This window comes from Neoarius graeffei, chromosome 1 (genome assembly GCF_027579695.1).
Source record: "Neoarius graeffei isolate fNeoGra1 chromosome 1, fNeoGra1.pri, whole genome shotgun sequence".
NCBI classification, from domain to species: Eukaryota; Metazoa; Chordata; class Actinopteri; order Siluriformes; family Ariidae; genus Neoarius; species Neoarius graeffei.
The window spans coordinates 112114996-112127867 of NC_083569.1; the positions used below are offsets into that span (position 1 = coordinate 112114996).

Below are 12872 nucleotides of genomic sequence, written 5' to 3' on the forward strand. Positions count from 1 at the left end.
GTTATTTTGGGTAAAACAGGCCGGGGGCGTATTACCCCACGGGGGCTTTTTCCCCCACTCTACTCTAATCATAAACCAAGCACAATGAGTTCACTGCGCACAGCAGCAATCAACATAAACAGAGAGAAATAAAATGCTTTGTGACATCCCTGAATGATTAATACTCAATAAAATACTCATTTAATTATCAGTGTGGGTATCTGTAAGCATGGACTCGTACTCAGTCTGGAAAGTAACAGCATAAACATATCCATACTCAGAATTACAGAAATTACAGGGAATGTACTGAGAGAAAAAATTCCATGTTTTTTGTCTTCTTGAACAGTTTTTCCCAGTTGGAAACTCTGAATATTCTGTAATGAAACATTTCCCTTTTCCTTTAATAATAAACACACAACATGAAGACTCACCCTGCACTGTGATGTTAACAGGATTACTGTTTTCTCCAGATTCAGAGTGACACCAGTAAACTCCAGTGTAGGATGTGGAGAGGGAGCTGATCTTACATGGAGAACAATCTAACACTCCCTCACTGTGTGTGTATCGTCTCACTGTCCATCCAGTAGAACGACTCTGGTCAGTAGAGTTACAGCTCAGTGAGAGAGAGTCAGAAGTAAAGTGTTGAGTTCTGTTGGGATTGATGATCAGAGAGACTGGAGGAGATTCACCTTAAACAGAGAAGAGAGTCATGTAAATAAGAATAAGTGCAATATGCAATTAGGACATACAGTAAGTGCATGTGTGTTCAGAATTCTGTTTATTAATCCAGTAATTAAAGCCACAGTCCATAGCATGGGTCATAACACAGAAAAGTTTAACCCCAGATAATCCATAATCATAAATACTGCAAAAAGGTAAAGGTCAAAACCAAGAGACAAAATCAAAACTGTGATGAGGAGCACAGGAAAGTCTTACAATTGCTGCAAAGGAACAAAATAAATGATCAAAGACACAGGACAGCAGGGCAATGCCTCCTCACCACCAGAGGGCACCATCATCTCAGTATGAGCTGAGCTCTAACACACCACCTCCAGATCACTTCCTCATTGTAGATTACATTCGACCAGCACATACATTTATACAGTGCAAAGTTCAGAGCCATGTTTAGTTTGTGATTGCCATTGTTGTGTTTAGACCCTTTGCTTTTGATGACTCTTTTGGATTTTCCCTCTGGTCTTATATTGTACTTTACTGTGTCGGACTCTTACCTGTTTTACAGCTCTGCTATTTGCATTGTGTTAAATAACAGTCTAACATCATGACATCATCTGTATCTGTAACTGTGTGGTCCTCTGAATATCCATATCTGTGTTTGTATTAGTGTTTAAACCTGAAGTATTTATGGGTTTGTCTTTCTGAAAAGTTTTCTGAAAGCAAACAAACAAAACAACCCCAGAATCTTGTGCCTCCTGTTAACATCTGTGTGTCTGTTAAGAACACATGATCAGGGGTGGGTTTTCCAGTAATGTTGCCCTTTAGAGCTAAAGAGTGAGTTGAGAGACTCTTAAGCAACGAACATTGTCTCTATACATGGTTTTCCTGAACTCACTCGTAAGAAGGAATCTGAACAGCATCTTTGTCATGCACGTCCCTGATACAGGCATTAGTAGTTGCTAAAGGCAATTGGACTGTCGTTGCTGAAGGCATTAGTAGTTGCCAAATCCAGTCGATAAGGTCACATGGCATTCGTTTTTAACCAAAATCTAATGAAATATAAAGTGTTTAAAATAAGAGAATATATAGTATCATCTGAAAGCATTACAAATATAATGTGGTAATTAATTAATGAAACCATTTTATGTTTTTGGGCAGTATTTTTATTCCAAGCGTGTTTTTAATTAAATGAACAAATGTTCACATGAAAGAATGAGCAAATAATAAGCTAAATAATTAAGTAAATGTGTTCCCCGTGCTCACTCATTTCACTACTACACCCCGATCATGCAGTCAGGATTATTTCAACTGTTATCCACAGTGCAGAGTGGGCAATGATCTCCCTTATAAGTGCACACAGAGAGAGAGAGAGAGGTTTTGACCTGTGTGTAGTGTGTACCTAAGGAAGTTGTATTGACCTCCTTATCTATCTATCTATCTATGGAGGTCAATTCAACCTCCTTTGGTACACACTACACACAGATCAAAACCCCTCTCTCTCTCATACACACACACACACACACACACACAATGTTAGAGGTGCAGAAATGTGTCTCTTTTATGACACTAAATTAGTGAATCACTTGCCTAATGGACTTAAATTTGATTAAAATGTGGCTATATCAATGTGACATTACGATGTCCATATGTAACTCCATAGCATATTGAAATATATTCATAAAGTTTTGCTTATTTATTTAATAATTAACTGGATGTACTTGCACCAGAAAGTGAAGAAAAACAATAACAAGAAAAATAATTTAACACAGGCAGCAGATTCAACACCAGTTTCCCCCGTTGACTGTGAGCGTCCCTCTACAGCGCATGTGCAGTCGGTGTATTCGGCTGTGAGAGAGTCGCTCTTTGTTTTGAACGAGTGGTCTGGGTCTCTCATAAATTTCAAGCAACTCAAGTACTACTTTAGGCAACGATGTTGTTTGGGAAAGCCACATTAGCTTGACGATGGCTCTTTCGAGGTAATTTAAGACTCTCTTGGCCTTAAGAGGCTTTCGGGATAATTCTTAATAATATATTCATATTCAGTTACATCTCTAGTGTTGACCTGCTCTGGCTTTCTGGATTTTATAATAAAACCCTCCAGCCCATAGATCCTCAATCATCTCCTTCGTCCTCTTTATTCATTCATTCATTCATTATCTCTAGCCGCTTTATCCTTCTACAGGGTCGCAGGCAAGCTGGAGCCCATCCCAGCCGACTATGGGCGAAAGGCGGGGTACACCCTGGACAAGTCGCCAGGTCATCACAGGGCTGACACATAGACACAGACAACCATTCACACTCACATTCACACCTACGGTCAATTTAGAGCCACCAGTTAACTTAACCTGCATGTCTTTGGACTGTGGGGGAAACCGGAGCACCCGGAGGAAACCCACGCGGACACGGGGAGAACATGCAAACTCCACACAGAAAGGCCCTCGCCGGCCCCGGGGCTCGAACCCAGGACCTTCTTGCTGTGAGGCGACAGCGCTAACCACTACACCACCGTGCCGCCCCTCGTCCTCTTTATATTAGGGAAAATAAACGAATGACAAAATGAGGAGCAGAGACGGAATGTTACGTTCCCCGCGGCAAATAGGGGATGGGGGAAAGCAACAGAAATAAACCAAAAAGACCCGGGAGGAAAAAGAGGACAATGAGGCGGACTCAGGGCCGAAACAGAGACTGTTTTTATTCACAAAATAGGAAAAAAAACAACTAAAGTCACTGATCTACAAACAAGGGAAAAACAAACACAAGAGCCAGGTTTTCTCACCAAAACTACAACAAACAAACCACAACCAAACAGATCCGGGATTACGCATGTTTCTTTCCCCTTAAAGGAGCAGCACACTCTCGCTAGAAGGAGCTCACAATTCTCTCTCCTAACTGTCACCGCCACAGCCCACCGGCTCACACACTCTCTCAAAAGGCGTCTCCCTCTCACTTTTAACATGGCTCTTCAACAAGGTGAGTGGGAACAGCTGCGTATAAGAGGAAGGGGCGTCTACCTGAGAGAGAGAGAGAGAGAGAGAGAGGAAAAAAAAAACATATGCACCCACACATAACCACACACACGACCCCTGGCACCAGGATCGTAACACCCCCACCCATAAAAAACAAACCCCAGTTTGTTTAGGAAAGTGGTAGGGAATACCGGTTTACAGTTTTCAATTCCTTACCTCACCCATGGGAGAGAGCGTCAGCTACTACATTATCAACCCCTTTTTTGTGTTTAATCTCAATGTTGTACCCCTGCACCAACAAAGACCAATGCATCAGCCGTTGGTTACAGTTGTACATCTGGGCCAGAAACACGAGGGGATTATGGTCAGTGTACACGATCACTGGGAGTGTACTTGAGCCTACATAGACCTTGAAGTGCTGCAAAGTGAGTAACATGGCTAGGGTTTCCTTCTCAATGGTGGAGTAGTTCAGCTGATGGGGTTTGAATTTTGCAGAGAAGAAACACACTACCATCACTCTGGAGCAATACCGCGCCAGCCCCGGACGCACTAGCATCGACTTCTAGCTGGAAGGGAAGAGAGAAGTTAGGTGCAACAAGTACAGGGGCACTACACAAGAGAGATTTAGCCACTTCGAAAGCATGCTGACACTCGGTGGTCCACACAAAAGGGACGTTCGGGCTACACAGAGTAGTAAGAGGGGCGACTACAACAGAGAAATTTTTACAAAAGCACCGATAATAGCCTGTCATGCCCAAAAAATGGTGCAGCTCACGCCTGGTGGTGGGAACTGGGTAGGCTACCACAGCTGTGATTTTAGCCTCCACCGGTCGGACCTGCCCCTGCCCCACCTGTTTATCCAGATAGGTGATGGTAGCCTTGCAAAATTCACACTTGGCAAGATTAAGAGTTAGATTCGCATCCGCCAGCCACTGAAATACTGTCCTCAAGGTGGACAGGTGGCTCGACCACTTACTAGAGTACACTACCACATCATCGAGATACACATTACACAGTGGAACATCACCCAAAACTTGGTGCATTAAGCGCTGGAAAGTAGCGGGCGCATTCTTTAACCCAAGTGCCATGACTGTGTACTGCATGAAGTGGTCGGGGGTCACAAAAGCCGAGATGTCAGACGCTCGGGGTATTAACGGGACCTGCCAGTACCCTTTTAAGAGATCTAACTTTGTGATGTAAGTGGCCAGACCTATACTGTCCACACAGTCATCAATATGGGGCAAAGGGAAACTATCTGACACCGTGACCGCATTTACCCTCCTAAAATCAGTACAAAAACGGGGCATTCCATCAGCTTTTGGCACTAACAAACACGGGGAACTCCAGGGGCTGTGACAAGGCTTAGCTAAACCATTTTCCACCAAGTACTCCACCTCAGCCTTCATTAGCTGATGCTTATCTACTGAGCATCGATAGGCATGTTGCTTAATAGGAGCAGCACCCCCCACGTCAATATCATGCTGCAATACCTTGGTACGAGATGGCACATCCCCAAGCAAGGTGGGAAAGGACTGAAACAAGCTCAGAATTTCATATCGCTGTTCGGCCGGGAGGTAAGAAAGACAGGAGTCAGCATCTGACAGAAACTCAGAATTTGTTAATTTACCACTCTGTTGGCCACCAGAGGGCACATTGAGTCCGTCATCCGCTAGTACCTCAACACACACCAGGGAAGCCGGCTGCCCAGCGCTGCCCCGCACCTGAGACGGGTCTCTGGGAAAATAAGGTTTTAACATGTTTACATGACACAGTCGTGTTTTACGTCTACGTTCAGGGGTGCGGATGATATAATCCGTGTCCGATGCCCTTTTGTCTATCACATACGGACCCAGAAACCGGGCAGTGAGAGCAGAACCAGGCACCGGTAGCAACACAAGCACTTGATCACCAGGGTGGAATTGGTGCACCACCGCCTTACGGTCATACTGCTTCTTCATAGCCTCCTGGGAAGCGGAAAGGGCTTCCCTCGCCAACGAAGTGGCGCTATGTAATCGGGCTCTACACTGTGACACAAAATCTAAAACATTGGTTTTAGGAGGGGAACTGGTCATGAACTGGTCCTGCAACACTTTTAAGGGGCCACGTATATTGTGGCCAAACACCAGCTCCGACGGACTAAACCCAAGTGACTCCTGCTTAGCATCACGGATAGCAAAGAGCATAAATGGCAGCCCCTCATCCCAATCATTCCCGGACTAGTAGCAATATTTCTGCAACATCGATTTTAGAGTTTGGTGCCATCGCTCCAACGCACCCTGTGACTCTGGGTGGTAAGCGCTACCTATGGAATGGGAAATCCCCAAGGACTGCAGGGCCTGTTGGAATGCTTTTGACATAAAATTTGTGCCTTGATCCGTCTGCACGATACGTGGAAGGCCAAAAGTGGTGAAGAACTTTAGGAGGGCTTTACTCACCACCAATGCAGTAATTTTCCGAAGAGGAATAGCTTCAGGAAAATGAGTCACAACACACATCACCGTCAATAGGAACTGGTCACCGGATTTAGTTTTTGGTAGGGGATCCACACAGTCTACAATAACATGCTCGAACGGCGAGCCAACAGCGGGAATGGGACACAGCAGGGCTGGAGGAACCTTTTGATTTAGTTTACCAGTTATCTGGCATGTGTGACACGTTCGGCAAAAATGGGCTACGTCCGCTTTCATTCCGGGCCAAAAGAAATGTTTTAGGACCCGATCATACGTTTTAGTCACCCCCAGGTGACCAGACCACAGATGCTCATGGGCCAACGACAACACATGCTGCCTACAACCCTCCGGAATCACTATTTGATGGACCGACCCCCAGTCCTCATCCACCCCTCCCGGTCGAGGAACCCACCTCCACACCAACAAGCCATCATCCAGTAAGTACAATGATTTTCTTTTATTTCCATGATTACCATCACCAACAGCAGCAAAACACTTTTTCAGAGAGGGGTCAGCCTTCTGAGCTTTTATAAGGGCATCCCGATTTAGTGGCAGGGTGACATCAGGAGTGGTAACCATCTCGACTACCTCTGGCAACTCAACAGAAGGGGGCAGCTTGTCCTCAAACAGGGTGGTACCGAACAGACAGTCAGACAGATTCACTTCCTTACCTTGCTTACGGGCCTGAGCTCTGGTCAAAACACTGATGCCGAACACATCTGGGTGTTTTTCAGCGAAGACATCAGGCTCATGAACAGAGATAGGGACACTCACGACTTCTGGAGAAGGGTAAACTTTCCCACCCGCCAAGTCATTTCCCATAATGAATTCAACACCTTCTATAGGGAAAGAGGCATGAGCAGCCACCGAAAAGAAACCAGTCACTAACTGTGATCACACATGGACGCGGTGCAGGGGCGCAGGCACAAAACTCATCCCAATCCCCCTAACCACAGCACTCACATCACAGGCAGACTCTTTATTCAGAGGTAAAATGCTAGATAGTATAAACAACTGGGAACCACCAGTGTCACGGAGGATGGTAACCGGACGCTGATCCTCCACTCTACCCGTGAGTGACACAAACCCACGAGAAATGAACGGTTTAAAACATTCATCTGACTTGGGTATGGCAGGACACTGACTGATCAGTGACGAGGCCATCGTTTTAATCCGACCCACTCCTTTTGGTGGTTTCGGTGCAGCCCTCTGCTGCCTCCGCTTCAGCGCCTCACAGTCAGTGACCAGGTGGCCTGGCTTGAGGCAATAAAAGCAGGGCTTTCCCCCTCTTTGGCCCTGAGCAGGTGGACTGGCACAGGGAGCTGGACCCACCGGCGAGTCAACAGCCTTGCGGGAAAAGATGTGGGTGGAAAAGGGGTCATGCCGGTCGAAGTTGGTTTTGTGCGTCAGCGAAAACTCATCTGCCAGCACCGCAGCCTGCTGCAGTGTTGACACCTTTCGCTCATTTAAGTATGTAACAATACGGTCAGAGACACAGTTCTTGAACTCTTCCACCAGCACCAGTTCCCGCAAGGAGGCTACATCCCCAACCTTACATGCCGCACACCACCTGTCAAACAACACGCCCTTTTCCCAGGCAAAGTTGGCATAAGTTTGGCTATGGTTTTTCCTGAGCGCCCTGAAGCGTTGGCGGTACGCCTCTGGCACCAGCTCATATGCCCGCAGGACAGCTCCTTTAAGTTTATCATATTCTAGGCTATCAGTAACCGAGAGCGATACACAAGCTTCTTGGGCTTTACCACTTAGCTTGCACTGTAGCAAAACTGCCCACACCTCCTGTAGCCAGCTTAATGCTACAGCGATTCGCTCGAATGCACTAAAATAGATCACAACCTCAGCCTCGCGGAACACCGGGACCAGGGGAAGGTTTTTACCCACATCGAAGCCCCCTCCGGTCAGAGACGGCAGCAACTTGGTCACCACCCCCGACCCTGTCTGCAGTTCCAACTGCCTCATTTTAATCGCCATATCTGCCTCCAGTTTCCTCAATTCCAACTCCCTCCGAAGTTGGAATTCCCTCTCACGCTCCTCCTTCTCCAGCTGGAGGTGAGCGAGGTGAATCTTCAGCCGAGCATCAATCTTCGAACCAGGGGAGGACTCGGCTGAAAAGGGGTCAAATTGTGGCAGAGTGACCAGCTTCTTTTCCCCCAGCACACTGGAGCGAGGAGTCAACCCAGTCGGCTGGGCCTCAGCCTGCTCCTCCAAAGGAGAAGAGGGGTGGCTCAATGCAACATTTGTCTCCCCGATACCACTTGGGAATTCCCCGGGCACTGGGCTAAGCACCCCCTTAGCCACTAGAGCAGGGGTGCCCAAATTGATCCATAAAGGGCCATGTGGCTGCAGGTTTTCATTCCAGCCATGCAGCAGCACCCTGATTTGGCTTATTCAATCAACTGACACACCCACCCTTTAATCAAGGGTGGGTGTGGCTGCAAGTATTTGACTGTGTGAAGACAGTTCAGTTGATTGAATGAGCCAAATCAGGTGTGCTGCTGCATGGCTGGAATGAAAACCTGCAGCCACATGGCCCTTTATGGATCAATTTGGGCACCCCTGCACTAGAGCCTCCGGTCACACTTACGGAGAGAAAATGGGACGGAGACACCATAGTGCCTGGCGATTTCAAATAAGTCCCGTTTCCTACACTCCTCCAACTGACCTCATGTAGGACCGGCCGCAAACGTCGCTACATCAAATGTCGCCATGGCTAACCAGCTCCCCCCCCAGCCAACCTAGCCCACGGCTAATAGTAGCGCTACAGCCACAAACAAAAGAGCACAACTAACCCACTACACAACACAGACCCACTGGCTAACAGTTCACCCCCGGTTCCTACCTAACCAAAACTTCACCTACCTCTCAATCTTCTCGGAGCGTGCCGGGCTCGAGGTGACTTTAAAGGCTATCCCTTGGCAGCCGGAGCCCCGAATGCCTACCCCCGCCAGGGAAGTATATCCCCACCCAGGATTACTCCAAAAACAAAAAAGGCAAAATAATAAACGAGTGCCTGATGGAAAGACTGAAATCAGCCTAGCTGGACACTTACCTATCTCAACCAGGGAGACTGTCAAAAACCACACACACGCCGGTGATCCACAACCAAAACCCTCTCCTTCGATGGTTACAAGCCCCCACTTGTTACGTTCCCCGCGGCAAATAGGGGATGGGGGAAAGCAACAGAGATAAACCAAAAAGACCCGTGAGGAAAAAGAGGACAAGGAGGTGGACTCAGGGCCGAAACGGAGACTGTTTTTATTCACAAAATAGAAAAAAAAACCCTAAAGTCACTGGTCTCTAAACAAGGGAAAAACAAACACAAGAGCCAGGTTTTCTCACCAAAACTACAACAAACAAACCACAACCAAACAGATCCAGGATTACGCACGTTTCTTTCCCCTTAAAGGAGCAGCACACTCTCGCTAGATGCAGCTCACAACTCTCTCTCCTAACTGTTACCGCCAAAGCCCACCGGCTCACACACTCTCTCAAAAGGCGTCTCCCTCTCACTTTTAACATGGCTCTTCAACAAGGTGAATGGGAACAGCTGCGTATAAGAGGAAGGGGTGTCTACCTGAGAGAGAGAGAGAGAGAGAGAGAGAGGAAAAAAAAACACATGCACCCACACATAACCACACACACGACCCCTGGCACCAGGGTCGTAACACGGAACAAAAAGACAGCACATGGATTTTGTCAACAAACTCGACCAGCATTCAGAAGAAGAAGAAGCCTTTATTTGCCACATGCACACTTAAGCACAGTGAAATTCATCCTTTGCATTTAACCCATCTGAAGCAGTGAACACATGCACACACACCCAGAGCAGTGGGCAGCCATATTACAGCACCCAGGGAGCAGCTAGGGGTTGGGTTAGGTACCATGCTCAAGGGCACTTCAGCCCAAGGCTGCCCCATGTTAACCTTACTTCATGTCTTTGAACTGTGGGGCAACCGGAGCATCAGGAGGAAACCCATGCAGACACGGGGAGAACATGCGAACTTCACACAGAAAGGCCCCCCATCGGCCATGGGGCTCGAACCCAGAACCTTCTTGCTGTGAGGCTACAGTGCTAAACACTACACCACCGTGCTGCCCAAAACCTTGCTCATTTAGAGAACATATCAGATATTAAACTGATAAGAACAAATACTACACTTGATCTTAGCCAAAAGGCCAAAAAGTGAAGGGCTCTTTAAATGCCTTATACATATTAATAAATGTTGAATGAATCTCAACTGACATTCACACCACCATATCATACTCTATTTAACGGTGCTGACTACAAAGTGATCTGAAATTTTCAAAAAAATTTTCCATGCATGGCATTTTCCTACATCTCGCAAGAACAAGATCATGCTGATGAGATGTAATCATTTTGATGTCCTGAGGGTCGCTTTTCTCTGTTATGGGACCATTTTCCTCCCTCTTAAGGTATACGGTACGGCCCTACAGAAACAGGAAACAGCCGAATGCGGGGAGCTTTAACCAGTTAGCATAACTATGGAACTGCGTCACACCAGGATGGTGACGCGCGAAAAACATTGTGACTCTGCATCGACCTCGGAGAGTTTTGAGTCACAGGGATGTAAATTTTTGGTTGACCTTCACAAATAGATCCTTGAAAAAAAAAGACAAATTATATATTTTCTCTGTTACTGCTTTTGTGTTATTGTTTCTTTCTCTGTAAGATCAAAACATTACGTGTATAACTCCATACACTCTACCATGGAGTCGAGCTCATGGGTTCTAAGGCTAAGATAGCTAAAGGCTAGCTAGAATGATTTAGTTATCTGTCCAGAAAAATGACACATCATCTAACCTTGCTCTATCTTGCAGTTACACTCACTAGGCAGGCTTTCCTTTTCATTTACGCTGGCTTTTAGTTGGCAGGAGAGCCGAGTCCACCATGTTTGCCCACACTGACTTGTTTTGGTTAAAAGTAAGTCCAACATGCCCCATGGTGGTCATGTGATATTGTTGCTCACTTGCTTCAGCGATCTCCGGAATCGTAAAATGTGGGATGTATTTTATCTCGGCAAAACATTTACACATAGGAGACACAGTGTGTGCAGCAACAAAGCATCTCAAAATTCCAACAGCAATAGAAATAGAACATTTTACCCAGAATTCAACTTTGCAGTCAGAAACTTTAATCCAAACCCATTGTTAATGTTCCTCACCAGTGATCCATAGAGGCTGTGGATTGCTGTACTGTGTGAGAGAGGCTGGTTCTCCTCTCTCTCCTCTGCACATATAAACTCCTGTGTGATTCAGAGCAGCAGGACTGAGAGTGTATTTGCCTCCAGATCCTCTGCTGCTGTCTGAGAGGAGCTCCACAAACATGTTATAGCCACGACTATTTGTTATTTGAGTTAATCCGGATCTGTAGGGAACAGTTGTGTACCAGCTGAATGTCCAGTCTGTAGAGGAGCCTGTAACCTCACAGCTTAGAGTCACTGAGTCTCCTTCAGTCAGCCAGCTCTGTGGAGATGCACTCAGTACTGCCCGTGGTCTCTCTGTTACACAGGAAACACAAAATGGTTAATTTGTAGGTTTATTTAATAATGAGAATCTAAGAATATCTAATTGCACATTTTAATGTCTCACTCAAGCAAACTCACACACCCACATCTTCCAGCGTAACAGCATCACTGAAGTGTGATGAGCGTGAGCCTCCTCTCTCTGCTCCTCTACAGGTGTAGTTACCTGTGTGGGTCACTTTAACACCACTGATTGTGTACACATGTTCACTACTGACACGACTCTGTGAAGGATCTTTATACCAGCTGTACTGTCAGCTAGAGACACTTTCATCCTGTATGTCACATCTCAGAGTGACGGCGTCTCCCCTGAACACCTGTTTATCGGGATTCACGGATGCTATAGGTTTCGAGCTCACTGGAGAACAATAATACAAGATCTAAACTATCATGATGAATTTGTCATCATTCATATATCGTGATGATTTCAGAACAGTGGAACATTTATCATCTAGTCTCCAAAAATGTTTTTATAAACAACAAAATATACATTTTTAAAAAATGCATTTATGAACAAGTATCGTCTGTTTCCAAACTGAACTGGATAATGTCAGCTGTAGTCTTTATGAACCATATACATTATGATTCATTCTTACACACTCGTGTTTCTGTCACTGGTAAAAGGAAGCAGAACAGGGCTGTGAAAAACAGCTGTATCAGCAATAAGTGGTGATCGTGATGTGAGCAGTTCCATTTTGTGTGAATGTGATGAAAGTGATTTGTCAGCAGTTATGGTTTCTTACAGAAACACTATTTTACAAAGCCCTGGTCACCGAGTCACAAGTGTAACTACAAAAGACCAAATACACAGCCAGGAAATGTTATAAATAATTAATAATTTCACCAAGATGTTAGATGAGTGGAACTACACATCTGAGTTTCTGTGATATATGCAATAACATCAGAATAATATTGAAGAATTTACAAACATTGAAAGAAAATGAAATATTCTGATTCAGGTGATATCTTGGACCAGGTACAGATGAGACAATAATTTGGAAGAATTTGCAAAAGTTGAAATGAAATATTCTGATTCCGATTACATCTTGGGCCAGGTACAGAGGTACAATTTTTATTTAAAACACATTAAACCCATGTTTTCATTCCAGTGAATTTGTGTTTAACTCTCATTATCTTTTCTATCATAGTTTATGAAAATTGCTTTATTCAACAAAATCAATATGACTTTACAACACTTGATGGAGTTCAGATGTTTGTTTATAAACATATACTGCATATTA

At 45.4% G+C, this 12872-nt stretch overlaps 1 protein-coding gene and 1 pseudogene across 1 annotated transcript in view; one reads left to right on the forward strand and one right to left on the reverse strand.

Moving 5' to 3' along the window:
* The window catches only part of LOC132885935 (titin-like), a 605367-nt gene that overhangs the window by 197718 nt on the left and 394777 nt on the right, over positions 1–12872 (forward strand). The gene's annotated exons all lie outside the window — the stretch shown is intronic.
* LOC132898011 (U2 spliceosomal RNA) lies at positions 10163–10276 on the reverse strand (annotated as a pseudogene).